The sequence below is a fragment of the Crocuta crocuta genome, unplaced genomic scaffold (genome assembly GCF_008692635.1).
Source record: "Crocuta crocuta isolate KB4526 unplaced genomic scaffold, BGI_CrCroc_1.0 scaffold247, whole genome shotgun sequence".
In the NCBI taxonomy this organism is placed as follows: domain Eukaryota; kingdom Metazoa; phylum Chordata; class Mammalia; order Carnivora; family Hyaenidae; genus Crocuta; species Crocuta crocuta.
The window spans coordinates 635,211-651,192 of record NW_027531910.1 but is presented as its reverse complement, the minus strand read 5'-3'; the positions used below and the strand labels follow the sequence as shown (position 1 = coordinate 651,192).

The 15,982-nt window shown below is 36.6% G+C and overlaps 1 long non-coding RNA gene across 2 annotated transcripts in view; it reads right to left on the bottom strand.

Annotated features, from left to right (window-relative positions):
• Positions 1-2,640: 2,640 nt before the first annotated feature.
• Positions 2,641-15,982, bottom strand: part of LOC144240380 (uncharacterized) — a 145,532-nt gene continuing 132,190 nt past the window's right edge. For both annotated transcript variants that reach the window (XR_013337698.1, XR_013337697.1), the window contains exon 4: positions 2,641-5,424. This is a non-coding gene — a long non-coding RNA (uncharacterized LOC144240380). The remainder of the gene's footprint in view (positions 5,425-15,982) is intronic.

The following is a 15,982-nucleotide window of genomic DNA, read 5'->3' as shown; positions in this document are numbered from 1 at the left end:
AAATACATTAGTTATTATTTAATAGCTACATAATTTTACATTAAGTCTTAGCCATCTCCTCCTCCTTCTAATTATGAATTCAAGAAGGACATACTTCACTGCACATGTTACAAAAGACTGATGGAAAGGATTTTAGTATTATGTATAGGTTCTTTCTAAAATGTTCCTTTTCAAGATAACAGTTTTCAGACTTAAAACCCAAATCAGGAATTTAGTAACTCACCTTTAAAAAATAGCAAATTCCTATAAAAGAAAACAGAAATTGATAAGAGAAGAAACTTTTGATCACATCCATGTTTTCAGTCTCCAACTAAGAACACATTTGTTTAATGTTTATTATTTTGAGGGACAGAGAGAGACACAGCGTCAGTTTGGGAGGGGCAGAGAGAGAGAAAGAGAGACACAGAATCCAAAGCGAGCTCCAGGCTTTAAGCTGTGAACACAGAGCCCAATACGTGGCTTGAACTCCCAAACCGTGAGATCATGACTTGAGCGTAATGAGTCTGATGCGTAACCAACTGAGACACCCAGGTGCCCCAGAAAACATTTTTTTAATATCAGAAGCTGCAACTATAATCTTGATTTAAATGCTATTTGCAGTTGGGATTCCCTTTTTTTCCTTCTTTTTTTAAGGGAGAGAGGATGCCAAAAACTCTTCTCCATTTGTTTCGCACTGTTTCCCTAGTGTGAAATTGACAAGAAGTAGTACAAAGCTAATGACAAGGAAAGATGGAAATTAACAACACAAAAAGAGTATTTCTGAGCTTTTATTCTGACTAAGATAAATATTTACTGCTATTGTTGTACCTTTCATTTATCACAGAGACAATACAGCACATACTATAACTCTCACATGAAGGATTCATTGTCTTTAAAACAGTGAGATAGCAATTCATACATATATATCTTCAAGATCCTCTTCTGCTTACAGAGGGAATGGCTGGTAAATGGAAGTAAAGCTTCATGGAACAAACTAAAGAGAATGGCTTTACTTTTTTATGGGCAACATTAGAAATAGGTTTACTGAGCTAATTCCCAAAACAGGACAGCATTATATACCTTTAGTGTCACCCTTTGAAGAATTTCACACTTCAGTTCTCAAAATTAAGAAGAGTCTACAGAACTTTATAGTGCTGTATTTTCTAATCGACCAGGATCACATTCATCAAACAGAGATGGTAGGGTGAGGGAAGCTCAACATAGCTTTAAAAAAAAACGATGCAAAGAAATTAAAACTTGTCTGTTCCTCTACATGTTTTATCACGGAGCAAAAGAAGGTGGGAGGGGGGTTGCTAGTGTCACGCGCTGTAAGCCAAGTTCCTTCCTTGTCCGACATGGCCTCCAGTTGCACCCTCTAACATGAGGGCTGCTGTACACGTGTCCTGGAAGACTCCTGGGTACTTTTTACACTGCTGGTGCATGGTTCTTCTTTCAGCCACTCACACTCATCATTTCCTAACTTCGTGAGGTAAACAGATAATACAAGTCTATAGAGTATAAGTTTGAGAGGCAACAAGGAAAAGTAAGATGTCTTCTGTTATGTTCTGACTGGGAGACAGAATAAGGATTGCAGTTTCTTTAAAACCTTTCCTATTCTTCATGATGAATCAAAAACAAAAAGTCATTTAAACAACAATAAAATTTGGGCCTCACAAAGGGAGGAAATTTTTGTTGTTGTTGTTTCAAGTTTTTATTTAAATTCCAGCTAGTTAACATATAATGTAGTATTAGTTTTAGGGTTAGAATTTAGTGATTTATCACTTGCATATAACACTCAGTGTTAATTGCAACTGAAATTTTTTAAATGTAAAAATATTCATCATAAAAAGCATGTGGTGGGGTACCTGGGTGGCTCAGTCAGTTAAGCATCTGACTCTTGATTTTGACTCAAGTCATGATCTCATGGTTTGTGAGTTTGAGCCCTGCATTGTGCTCTGAGCTGACAGTATGGAGCTTGCTTGGAATTCTCTTTCTCCTTCTCTATCTCTGCCCTTCCCCTGCTCACTCACATGTGCTTGCACTCTCTCTTTCAAAATAAATAAATAAATTTCAAAAGAGGGTGTGACAAGAGAGGGGCATTGGAACATGTATGCACAGATACTACTGGTAGAGGAAGATACTGGTACATTTTGTTAAGACAACAACTTGGCCATATGTATCAACAGCCTTTGTATAAATTTAATCGCCTTTGAATTAGTAATTCCACTTTGAAAATTCTGTCCTAAAGGGAAAAAATCTGGTGTTTAACAAAAATATATGCTATCGGAAAAGCTATAAGCAATATAAAGCATTCAACCATATGAGCGAAAAATGGATTATGGAATATTCTTGCCTGCAATGTTGTGTACCCAATAAAATCATATTTCCCCAAAGTATTAAGGATGAATACTTTGGTTAAATGTTCATACAAATGTTAAGTTAAAGACATTGAGTACAAAATAGTACCACATATCTGTACATATAGTATATCTATACATATACATATACATCTATTTATACATATCTATACATGTTTTATTTATTTACATTTATGAATATATTGTATACATATGTACATAGTGTTTTTAAAGATATATGAAACATTATATAAACCTTTACCTATATGTGTATANTATATATATATATATATATGTGGGTTTGATTTGCTTTTTATTCTTTTTTATATCAACTAAATTTTTATAATTGTATTTTTTTAATTAGAAAAGTAAATGGTAAAGTTCTCTGGCTTAGTAAGCTGGAGCTAAGGATTCACCATTTACCATAGTCCAGATTACAGTCACTCCATAACTTTGAATAACCCGGTTAATTCCTCCAATTGGAAAGGACTAACACCCAGTATTAGATCAGCTTGCAGGAATGAGGCCGGCACTAGGGAGTACAGATGTGGACAGAAGTGGAGAAGATATAGTCTAATATAATGGACCACTGTGTCTGGAGACTAACACTAGCCACAAGGAGACGCCCAGGCAGGCAGTCCGCAATGTGAAAGTCTGACCCAGAAAACTTCCTGAGAGATGCACATAGAGGAAGGAAATCTGGGACTTCAAGAATAGGGGATCTTTAGGGAACCAGCAGCCTAGATAAACAACAGCTGCTCAGAAGACTGTCAACAGGTCACCACAGTCTAGCCACTAGGACAGAACTTCAATCCCCAGGGATATGGGTAACAAGGAAAAGAAAGATGAAATGAGTATTGGAGACAAAATAAGGCAATAAATTTCAAGAAGTGTGATTTAAAGTAACAGTAAGTCTCAGAATTAAGTAGAAGTTGACTATAGCCCTGGAATTGGAATAGTGGAACTGGGATGCAGGTCAGAGAAAATTACAGAGCAAGCACTGTATTGCTTGAAATGGAAAGCATTTCAGGGACAGGTTTAGATAAAGGAGATGGTATTTGTTTTTAGACATACTGTGTTTGACAGGATAGCAGGGAAATCATGTGGAAATAGCTAATAGACAGTTGGCCTGGAAATTAGGTTTCTATGAGAGATGTAACTGAAGAAAAATGCAGTCACTAGCCCAGAGAGGACGTGCTGGCTATCATCTTTCACTCCCCAGATAAGATGATCTCTGCTGTTCTCCTCTGCTCACCCTGAGCCTCAGAAAGCTGATTTCTGTAACTTTTATCCAGCCTCGCTTGCCAGCCAGCTTCAGACTGGGTTTGGGATATAGAGGGCAGACACAGGAAATTACGGGGTTGAGGGTGGTAAGAGCAGAAAGTCGTCAAGGGGATTTCTTCCTTGCTTGTTCCCTGCTTCCTCCCTTCTTCCAAGTCTGATTTTTGACAGTAGCTGTGTCCCTCCGCAAGCATAGCTTGCTCTTAGCAGCTACCTCCTGCTGGGTTTCAGGCCTCCCTACTTTCTTAGAAGTTTGCATCTGCCCTTTTCCTTCAGGCCTTGATGTAAAGAGAATTTCCTGAAACCATTACTGTCTGGGTACCACACAACCCCTTTTTTGAGCCCTTAACACTGCCCACATCTCTGTAAGTCTCTTCCTGTGGGTAATCTGGGTATAAATTTAGTTTCCTGACAGTTTCGTGACTGAATCAGATGATGAGATGAATTCTTCAAGGGAAATTTTTTAAAAGTGTCTATATAAAGAACAGATCCCTCTTTGATCCAGAGAACAGGGACTAGATAGGGCTGAATTATGAGACTCGGAATCTTGGAGATCTGGACAAAGAATGTTAAGGAATTGTAGAGAAGCAAGATGCTATAATGTCATGGAATTGAAGTCCCATGTTCCAAAAAGGGGGTGAGGAAGGTTTTGGTTAATGTGTGAAATGCCGCAGACAGGCCATGGAGAATTCAAATAAGAAAAATGGCATTTAATTTTCAGTTAGGCATTAGTGACCTTTAAGAGAAGGAAAAATCTTCGCGTATAAACAACGGAGGGCATATTTTCAAGGGATGTGAAAAAGGAGTAAGTGAAGATAAATCTTGAACAGAAAATAGATTCCCTATTTTTGGATGCTATGGAAATAAGGGAATACAAGGTAAATGTTAACTAAAGTACAGTACAAGATCCGTGAATGTTTGTTGGTTTCTTTGTTTTCAAAACAGGAAAGAATCTCGCTCAGCATAACACCCTCAAGGTCCATCCATGTTGCTACACATGGCCAGATTTCATTGTTTCTCATTGCCATGTAGTATTCCATGGTATAGATAAACCACATCTTCTTGATCCATTCATCTGTTGATGGACACTTAGGCTCTTTCCATGTTTTAGCTATTGTGGAGAGTGCTGCTATGAACATTGGGGTACATGTGCTCCTATGCATCAGCATTTCTGTATGTTTGCACGTATAGGAGGATTAGGAGGAACTTGACGGAGGAACAAGGGGGAGAAGAAGGGCGGAAATGGTGGGGGAAAGGGAGAGAAGCAAACCATGAGAGACTTTTGAATGCTGACAAAAACTGAGGACTGATGGATGTGGGGGGAGGGGGGGATGGGCATGGAGGAGGACACTTTGGGGATGAGCACTGAGTGTTATGTGGAAACTAATTTGACAATAAACTATTAAAAAAAAAAAACAGGAAAGAATCAAGAGTGCTTGAAGGCAGAGAGAAATAGAAAGAGAGAAACTGATGAGGGAAAGGGGTGTGGTGAGGACAGTGGAGTAGGGTCAGTGCAAAAGTAGAAAGTTTTGCTTTGAGAAGAAAACAGGGGCAAATGTAAATATGTTACACTTCAATTTCTTTTTAAAAGGCAAGATAATGTTTTCTTTCAGACTAAAGGCACAAGTAGAGAATTAATAGCACATAGAAATATTTGACCTTCTGTCTCGAAATGAGCTACTGTTGAGGCTCATGTGAAAAGTAGGTTCTCCTAGTAGGATGAAGTCTCCTTCCTCACGGTAGCTCAGTTATAGGGCATCTGAAACAGGACGCAGACATAGGTCAGTGGCATCCAGAGATCTTCATCCTGAATTCGAAAGATCAAAAAGAAGAATGTGGGCAGATGCCTCATTGGAGAATATTTAGAAATTGTTTTTATTAATATTCACATAAAAGACTGTGATACACTTATTCTGAGGTCTGGTTTATAAGTTCAGTGGTTGGTTAAGTGGTATTTATACCTAGAAAAGATACTGTACAATAATACATAGATTCAAAGAGAAAAGGCGTTTCACTGGCTGCTTCTACTAAAGCATGGTGGTTTTTTCTATCTTGTCCATCACAGCGGATAATTATGAAATTGAGCCAGCAACGTTTTACCTTTCCTGATTTCAATTAAAGCTTACCAAACAACTGACATAATGTTCTGTTTAAAACAGAGATATAAAATCTACAAAACCTCTTCATCTTGAGTAAATTTTAAAGCTGAGAAAATTCTGTTTCCAGATAAACAGATTTTAGAGTTTATAGGTTATACTCTTACAATTGTTTTCATCAACAAAGCTACATAATGGTGAGAGCATCTCCAAGTGCCTATTATCAAAATTCTCTTGTCATAACACAAGGTTCTTTGAAAGAAAATTCATTTTCTCTCTTATTGTTAAACTGTCACCTTTAACTTGAAGAGACAGATTATGTGCTTTCTTTAAAAAAAACACCCAAAAACAAACAAATAAAACAACACATCTTCTAGGTAGTGGTATACAGATTCATCTCTGAAAAAGTCAGCAAATTTGGAACATTTTGTCTTTTTTAAAAGAAAAATTGTATCTTTTTGTTAAGTTGTCAACTCCTTTAAGTACTTGGCTTGAGACAAATAAAAAATTACTGTGGTTGAAAAAGACTTTCATGGTCACTCCAATTGTGTTAAAAAACATAGAGTCCTGCTGTTTAAAAATCTTATTTTTACAAAACTAACTATATTTATGACATTGAAAATGGTGCAATTTCATTTTCAAAGTCCTCTCTACATAATAGAATGAATGAATTTCAGTTGTGAAGTTATCTTTATAACCAGAGCCAGGAACCTTAAGTGTAATTCCAAATAGATTAGCAGTTTTCCCGGTGGTTATATGTATATACTTTGTCCATAAAATAGTTGTAGTTAATTTTTTTAATCAACTTATTTATATTGAGATTACATCTCTTATAGGACATCTTTTTTTAAGTTTATTTATTTTGAGAGAGAGAGGGAGACAGAGAAAGACAGAGAGAGACAGAGAGCAAGCAGGGTAGCGGCAGAGAGAGAGAGGAAGAGAGGGGATTGCAACCAGGCTCACTAAGCGCAGAGCCTGACACCAGGTTCAAACTCAAGATCCATAAGATCAAGACCAGAACCGAAATCAAGAGTCAGAGGCTTAACTGACTGAGTCACCCAAGCTCCCAGGACATCTTCTTTTGATCGTTCACAAAAAGAAATATAATCTAGCAAGTACCATGCTCTGAATGTTAGAAAAACCCATATGTTTCTCCATCTGTATAGCAAACTTCTCCAACTACATGAAATATATTTTAAAAATTTCTTTATCAGTGTTTCCCAGGCATTTCCCAATAGAATTTTCTAACCAGAAATGTGTTTTAATGTGTCTCCATATTAATTCTCCTATAATATTTCAACTAACTTTTAAATTAAGAAAAAAAAAATTTCCCTAATTGTAGATGGCGTTTTGCCCTTCCTTATTAAGAAACTTTAAAATTGTCATCTAAGCCTTTACTACAGTTGATTAAATATTACAAAGTACTGAATTAGCACATGACCCTAAACATTACTGAAGAAATGATCATCTTCCAAATGCTTAGTTTTTCAGTGTCCTGCTACTTATGATGGTTTTTTACTATGATTTCCTAATGTCTAAGGACTAAATAAACATTTAGTATAAGATTCGTCCTTAATATAATGTAATGCATGTAATTATATTTCATTCTCCTTGAAAATTTCAATTATTTTTTATCAACATAAAATACTATTATTATGTTATTGTTTTTAGAACATAATGTGGTAAAGAAGAGTCAGTGTTAGTTTTAGAAGGGTAGGCTCTTGTTTATTTTCACTTGTGGTATTAGTAACATATTCAAGCTGTGATTTCTTTCCAGGAATCGCTTTTGAACAATTTGTTCACTTTGAGAGGTTTCTTTTCATTAAAACTAATTAATATAATCTTCAAATCCAACCAGTCAGGCACAAATAAACCTCAATAATCACAATATGCAGAAATCAAATGAATGCACCAAGAACTTATGTCAATACCTTTGTTTAGGACACCTAAACTCTCCTCAGGATCACTCATGATAGGCGGCCATATAGGTGGTCATATACTTGTGTCAATCTTTAAGTTAATTATTAGCAAATCTTAACAGATGAACTCAAATACCCTTTGAGGACCACGGGTATAGATGATTCCTTGAACTTCACATTGTTAAAAATGTTAAGATGGCTCACCTCTCGCAGAGATTTCATTATGAACCCAGTGCCTTTAAAAAACTCTTCGGGGGGGTGGCCTGGTGGCTCAGTCAAAGTTAAGGCTCTAACTTTGGCTCTGGTCATGACGTCATGGCTCATGAGTTCAAGCCCGGCGTTGGGGTCTGGGCTGACATCTCAGAGCCCAGAGCCTGCTTTGGATTCTGTGTCTCCCTCTCTCTCTGCCCCTCTCCCGCTAACACTCTGTCTCTCTCTCTCTCAAAAGTAAATAAACATTAAAAAAAAAAAAAACCTCTTCTAATCACAAGTATTTTTAAATTGATCACTAAATTTGCAATATGCAAAGTTAAAATTCATATGTACATGTACATAAATCTATTTAGGCAGAGTATACAGAGTATATTTTCATTGTTCATAAGAGATATTTTGAATACAAGAGAAACAGTTTCAAGTTTTGGGGAAGCAATATCAGAATCACATATATTAGTAAGAAAATTATTTCCACAATGACCACTTATCTTCGTTATACTTTTCCTTCCATTTTCTTTAACATTAAGAAACACCTTAAATAATTAAATGATATATGGGCACCTGGGTGGCACAGTCGGTTAAGTGACCAACTTTGGCCCAGGTCATGATCTCATGGTTCGTGACTTCAAGCCTTGCATGGGGCTCTGTGCTCACATGTCAGAGTCTGGAGCCTGCTTTGTATTTTGTGTCTCCCTCTCTCTCTGTCCCGGTTCCCCAGCTCATGTTCGCTCTCTCTCTCTCTCTGTCAAAAATAAATAAAAACTTAAAAAATAAAAATAAAAATATAATTGAATGATATAGCTGGTTGTTTCTTTTTTCTTTATTCAAAGTAACAGACTCTAATACAAACCAAAGTACTCAGTTATAATGGAAAGTCATTTAATTTTATTTTTTAAATATTTATTTTTGAGAGAGAGAGAGAGAGAGAAACAGAGTGTGAACAAGGCAAAGAGAGGGAGACACAGAATTGGAAACAGGCTCCAGGCTCTGAGCTGTTAGCACAGAGCCTGACGCGGGGCTTGAACCCACGAACTGTGAGATCATGACCTGAGCCAAAGTCAGAACCTCAACTAACTGAGCCACCTAGATACCCCTGGGAAGTCATTTTAAATGTGATTTTTTACCTTTGTGTAACTGTGTCAAAGTAGGTGACAAAGAGTTCATTGTTATTTTTACACCTAAAGGGTTAAAAAAGACCTAAGAGAAACTATATTATATTTGTTATTTCTAAGATGTGTTAAGATTCACATCCATCTCCTAGGTAAATTGATGCGTATAAAACAGAAAATGCAGTATTACCAAAGGCTTTTATGTGACTGCCGCTGAGAAGTCTATCACCTGGAGGAAACCTGGGAGTGTAATTGGTCCAGCTGTGCCTAAAAGAGAGCCTCACACTCAAGTACAGCGCTGGCTTCCAGATTTGCACAGGTGTTTCTACTACATGAGGTTCAGTCAGCTAGGCACTCTTTCACTTTTAAATATCATTTATTGAAAACCAAAAGCCTAATTAGTCATTCAGCCAGTGACACTGTCATAATGCTCACCTCATGTGATCATCATAAATAAAACCATTTACACATTTTAGCTTTTACACTTTAACAGATATATCTAGGCTCCTTACAACATCAAATTATACCCAATTAGATTGAGTTTATAGGGATCAAGAAATTGTGCAGCTTTGCTCTTATGCCCCTGTAGCCAAATAGCCTTCAAAAAAGGCTACAGACAGACAGGCTTAAATTCAATCAAATTGTTGGAAAGCCTGGGGAGGTTGGCACCTTAGATGTCAGACAGTTAGAAGCCAGTAAGTGCCCTTCCTAAGATCCTCTCCCTCAATGCTAGACAAGGGGAAATTTCTCAACAATTTCTTCATATGATCTCTGCAAAAGAAAAATTAAGTTACAGCATGAGAGGCTGTGTCTACCTTTGATAAAATAAAACTAATAAAATATTAACAGTCTATAACTCAGAATTTTGACAGCTAAAAGTCAGACTATTTCCAGGACAGCACGTATGTCTAGCTTCCAGTTGTGACATTTCTGGATCAAGAATAATTCAAAAAATGGTCTTATCTCAATATTATTTTGATCAGGAACCGCTAAGGAACCCTAAATGCCTCTACATGGTCATTTGGCTTTATTTGTAAAATTGAACGCTCCATTTTGAAGTGAATTTTCACAGCTTGTTGAAAGAATGTTCACATAAAAGCCTTGCCTTTCTAAAAAGAATAAGTGCAACTAGGGCACGGGTGCAACAGTTTTTTTCTGGCCGGGGCAAGTGACATCAGGGAGCAGAGCAAGCCAATTGAGGACAGCAGAGCAAGAATGGGAAGGAAGCTACAGTGAGTCCCGTTTGCAGGGCTCACCCACCCTACTGAGCTTCGGCCGATTGCTGGCCCAGGCTTCTCAAGTCTTCTGATTGTTCAAGAGAAGCCAAAAATCTAGAACCAGAAGTGAAATCTCCCAATTTTAAATGCTAGCAAATAATTTGATGATTTTTAAAACATTATGTATGCCAAATTAAATAAACCTCCTGGCTGCATTTGGCTCAAAGGCCACCCATGTTCAACTTCTGGCATAGGATTCTATATTGAAAAAAGTGACAGGAAAACAAAATCAGTGGAAATTGCATGTTGTTATTGTCGTCATCAAGAAATGAACCACTCCTTAAACAGAGATGGAGAAGGAGCACCAGCCCACAACAGGAAATAAGGAAAGGAAGGAAGATGCGATGCTATCCTGACAATACATTCTTCTACACAAGACGTCATCATGAAGAGAGAAGACTTTCGAGATGTTAAAAATTCCTGAAAGGAATTTAAACCTTGCATTGATCTGAAAAAAAACTATTTAAAAATGAGATAGTCTAAGTTAATTTGAATAAACAGGCTTAAGCTCTTTTTCTACTCTTGGACGAAACAGAGCTTGAAAGAAGGAATCTGCCAGAAAGATAAGAAAAGCCACATTTCAGCAACAATATAATTCTTGACTGGTAAAATTATGCACACTACAGTTAACTTTTTATTTTTCCATTTTTTTCAGGTTTAATCGACAAATGAATATGTGTATGTTGAAGATGTATGACCTGAAGTTTTCATGTATGTATACATTGTGAAATAATCATCTACAGTTAGCTTTTCAAATCTTTCATAATATATGTTTCTCTACACAGCTGCTAAAATGACTAAAAAGATGAAAACAATAAACAGACAATATCAAGTGCCACCAGGATGTGAGGAGTCATTGGTACTCTCTAGCTGGTGAGAGCGTAAACTGGTAAAACCACTGAAGAAAAATCCTTGTCAGTATCTTGTAAATCTTAGCATATTTAATTTTTATGACCCAGCAATTCTACTTCCTTGTGTTTATCCAACAGAAATGGTTACCAAATACCATATACAAGAATGTCTACAGCTGTAGTATCTGCAATTGCCAAAAAGAAGAAAAAACCTAAATGCCCATCTACAATAAATGGAAAGATTTTGATATATGTTTGCTCAATAGAATCTTACAGAGTAATGACAGTGAGCCAACTACAGCTACACACAGCCACATGGGTGAATCCTACAGTATAATGCTTATCAAAAGGTCCACACAGAAGAGTACATACTATAGGAATCTATTTCTTTCTTTTTTTTTTTTTTAAATTTGTAGGAGAGAGAGAGAGAGAGACAGCGTGAGCAGGGGAGGGTCAGAGAGAGAGGGAGTCACAGACTGAAACAGGCTCCAGGCTCTGAGCTGGCAGTCAGCACAGAGCCCGACACGGGGCTCGAACCCACGAACCGCGAGATCATGACCTAAGCGAAAGTCGGACGCTTAACCGACTAAGCCACCCAGGTGCCCCTATAGGAACCTATTTCTAAACCACTATTATTAACATGCAAAACCATCATGGTGGAAGTCAAGATAGTGGTTAACTTTGGGACAGGCAGTGGCTAGAAAGTGGCCAAGGGAGCTTTTGGGATTCTAGCAATAATCTGTTTCTTGATACAGGGTCAGGGTCTCATTCACAGATGCATTCACTTTGTGAAAATTCACTGAGCGTATACTCATAATTTGTGCTTATATACATACATATGAATATATATTATACTTAATACAACTTACAAAAAAACAAAAGATAGGGAGTATGGGATCTATATTTTTATTCTTTGTATCATATTTCCTAAAAATACCTAAGTTGAATGCATCATAAGTTACAGTAGCATGCATATAAGAGATTCAAATGTTGATGATGAATCTGTTTTGGGGATCCCTCAAGATGGGTGATTCGTCAGAAGGACTCAACAGCAAGTTATACTCATGGCTAAGGTTTAATACAGAAGATAGAGAGTAAAAGCAGCAGGAAAAGACATGTATTCAGCACAGTTCAGAGAGGTCAGGCATGGGCTTTCAAGTGCTTCCCCATCCAGAGCTACACTGGATGTGCTTTCTTTTTAGCATCAAACCATAGAGACATGTACAGAATGTTTTTATTCAAGGAAGCTCCGTTTGAATGTCCGGATCCAAGACTTTTATGAAGAATTGGTCTCAGAGACACATTCTGCTATGTAACCAGCCATGACAACTGAAACTGAAGACCCCAACAATGAAATCAGGTGCATACCATCAATCTTGATGTTTGTGCAAAGCAACCTGGGCACACTGGTGTGTCACAGTCCATTGCTCCCTGTGTACATAACAAAACCATCAATCATTAGCATAAAGAACCTTCATATGGTCACATGCCCAGTGATTGGCCAAGAGTCAGTCATGGTCTTAGGTTTCCTAGGAGACACAGAAGGACTGAGTGACTGGGCCTGACATGTTAACTCTTTCTTCACAGGATCCTAACAATTTTAGATTGTCCCCTCAATTGTAACCTCCTTTTTCTGTAAAAGCGCTGGCAAAGAGACTGTTAAGCCCTATTTGTGGGGCTTGCCTGGACCATAGTCTCCTGCTTATTTCCAAACTTAGGCAGAGTTTTACTCTTCATGGAAAACAAACAAGTGAAAACAAAAACAAACAAACAAAAAACCCGTCTCTTTTGTGAATAGAGAGTATTATATTTGAAGCATACATATTTATCAACTATCCAAAATTAAAAGTTTATACAGAAAACAGCCAAATAATAGGGGAGTTTCAGCTTGCTGGGGTCCTTTCTCCTTTTTCAAATATAAGTTACCTGGGTTTAGACGAAAGTAGATATTTCATTTTGAACGTTAAAGTTGTTTTCTCAGTCGAATATTAAATATTCAACTTCCAGTGTAACTGGTACAAATATGGCACTTCGTGGTTGTTTTCAATGTTCTCACTAATCCTAGCCATTGCTTTTTTCCTTCTTCCAAAACAAAACAAAACAAAACAAAACAAAACAAAAAAGACATAAAATTTAAGATATTCTGCACTAGCTCTCTCTTCATTGTTTTTTGTACACATTCCCATTGGAACATATTTCTTTTTTTGTTAGACTGGATTCATGTTAGTCTCCTTGCTATACTGTCCTCCCCTGTGAGCCAAAAAAAACCCATCTTTTATTTTGAAACTTCAACATCTAGTACAGTATCTGACATATAGTATGTAAACAATATATGGTGAATGAATTATGATTTTTAAAAATACATGTCATTACAAGAGCACCTGGGTGGCTCAGTCGGTTAAGCAGCCAACTTTGGCTCAGGTCATCATCTCGCGTTTCATGAGTTCAAGCCCTGCATCAGGGTCTGTGCTGACAGCTCAGAGCCTGGAGCTTGCTTTGGATTCTGTGTCTCCTTCTCTCTCTGCCCCTTCCCGCTTTCTCTCTTGCTATCTAAATAAATAAATAATAAACATTACAAAATTAAATAAATAAAAATATTTGTCATTACAAATTTTTTAATGAATAAACAAACACTGAATAAACAAATACCAAGAGTGAACCCTAATATAAACTCTGCACTCTGTGTGATAATGATGGGTTAGTGTAGGCTCATCATTTATAACAAATGTACTTCTCTGGTGGGAAACAGTGATGAAGGGAAAGGCTATGCCTGGGTGGAGGCAGGGGGCATATGGAAAATCTCTATACATTCTATTCAATTTTGCTGTGAAACTAAAATTGCTCTAAAAACTAAAGTTTATAAAAAATTAATCACAAAGCTTTTCATCATCTTGGAAGAGTTCTGCTACCATGTAAACTTAAGTGACACTCGCTTTGAAACTTAGACTTTAATAAAAATGGATTTTAAAAGACTTTGTAAAATAAATCTGTTCCACAATACCTCTTTTACCATTTCTCAAAATCAGTCCTTGTTTGAAATGAAATCCTCTTTGAAATCAACCATGTCATCAAGAAAACCTGTCCAAGCACTCAGGTTAAATTTGTGCTATCTCAGAAATAGCAGTCAGTCTTCATAAAAAGCCCTGCCAACATATGTAATGGATGTAAGAAGCTGTAGATTGATCCCTTTGAGCTAAGAAATTAATTGAATGAACCTCTGTGTTCTCCCTGATTCACTGCATACAGCTAACAACCTACAAGATAAGAAAACATACGGCCAACGGAAAAAAGGGAACCACAGGTATGGATGCTTCTGGGAAAGGTCTTGCTATGTACAGAGAAAATTTATGTGGCCCAATGAAGAATAAGAAATGAGATTAATCTCTTGAGAGTAAGTTTAAGAAATACTTTAAAAGATTTACAAGTCTTCCTTCACAAAACTTACTCAAACTTCAACCTCAATTTAAATATCTCATGCTTTGGATTGCAGTGCATCATAGATGCCTATAAACTATCCCCAGAGAGTTTATGTTGTTTCTCAAAGTGATAGAAATGTATGAGGCAATTCCAAATTCTTTCCAATCAGATGCTTAGAATGCAGGGTAAGAGGAGACCTTATAGAAGACGCATGTGGGAAAGCACGTATCTTGCCCCCAAATAAAATGATCGTAGCACAAAGAAGCTAAGACCGCACAGATGTCTGTAGTATACTCTCCTCCATTTCCAGAACTTTAGCATTAGATCAGAATTTGAGTATCTGTAATGCCTAAACTAAAAGATGCGAAACTTGTATGTAAGGCAAAGAAGGAATTCTTGTTGGTATAACTGTTCCTCACTTCCCTGTTTGTTCATTTTCCTTAGACTTATTCCTTTTACATTGACTCTGTTTTGGTTCCCTACATGCCCTGACTTGACCTCCACTTTTCAATGACCCATCCAACAAGCATTTATTGAGCATACACTATACTGCTGTGTACCTTGAAGATGAAATATGAAATACTCAAGAAAATAGGAAAAATATGTTTTCCCTATTATCTGAAACCTTGTTATTGAAGGCACCCATACCAAAGAATTTAGAAAATAATACAATTCATATTAGATAATGAGAAAATATTTGAAGAATTTTATAACTTAAACAAAACACTAGCTACTATAATTCAGGAAAAAACAAAAAGGCAGAAAAACTCAAATTAAGAATCAAAAAGAGATTCTCAAACCAAAGAAGTTAAAAAGAATATATTAGGCACAATTCTACATTAATATATTACAAATTCTCAATAAAATGGATAGTTTTCCGGAAAAGAAAGTCAACTTAAAATAGGTAAGTTCCAATGCTGACAATAATATTGGGGAATTTTGAAAAAGTTTTCAGAAGTTGAATTCCATGAACGTTAGCATTACCAAGCAGTTCAAAGGACCAATATTTTAAACTTCTTTGGAAGAGAGCACGTCCCCACTAAGTGAAATGTTGCAGAGATTAAAAGGAAGAATGATTCCCAATTCACATGAAGAAGCATGGCACTGATATGAAAAAGCTATAAATTTAAGCAAAGGCATGAATGGAGAGTTGACTACAAGAAGTAGAATATCTCAAAAACACCATAATAAAATTAATATGCAAAGTTTAAACTGGAGACAGGATTTGATAGATATGAGAGGAATATAGTGAATGTGTAAAAAATATTTACATGTCCGAATAAAAACAATTAGCAAGTGACATGAGTAGGCAGGACCGCAGAGGAAATAAAGAAAAAAGTCTCAGTAATATTTTAGCTTTATCGATGAACAATATTAAAATTAAGATAATGAGATTAATATCTTACCTATCATATTAGCAAATATATCTTTAAAATCTTGCTGTTCAGTGAATACCATGGACAATGGTGCTGAGAAACAAGTA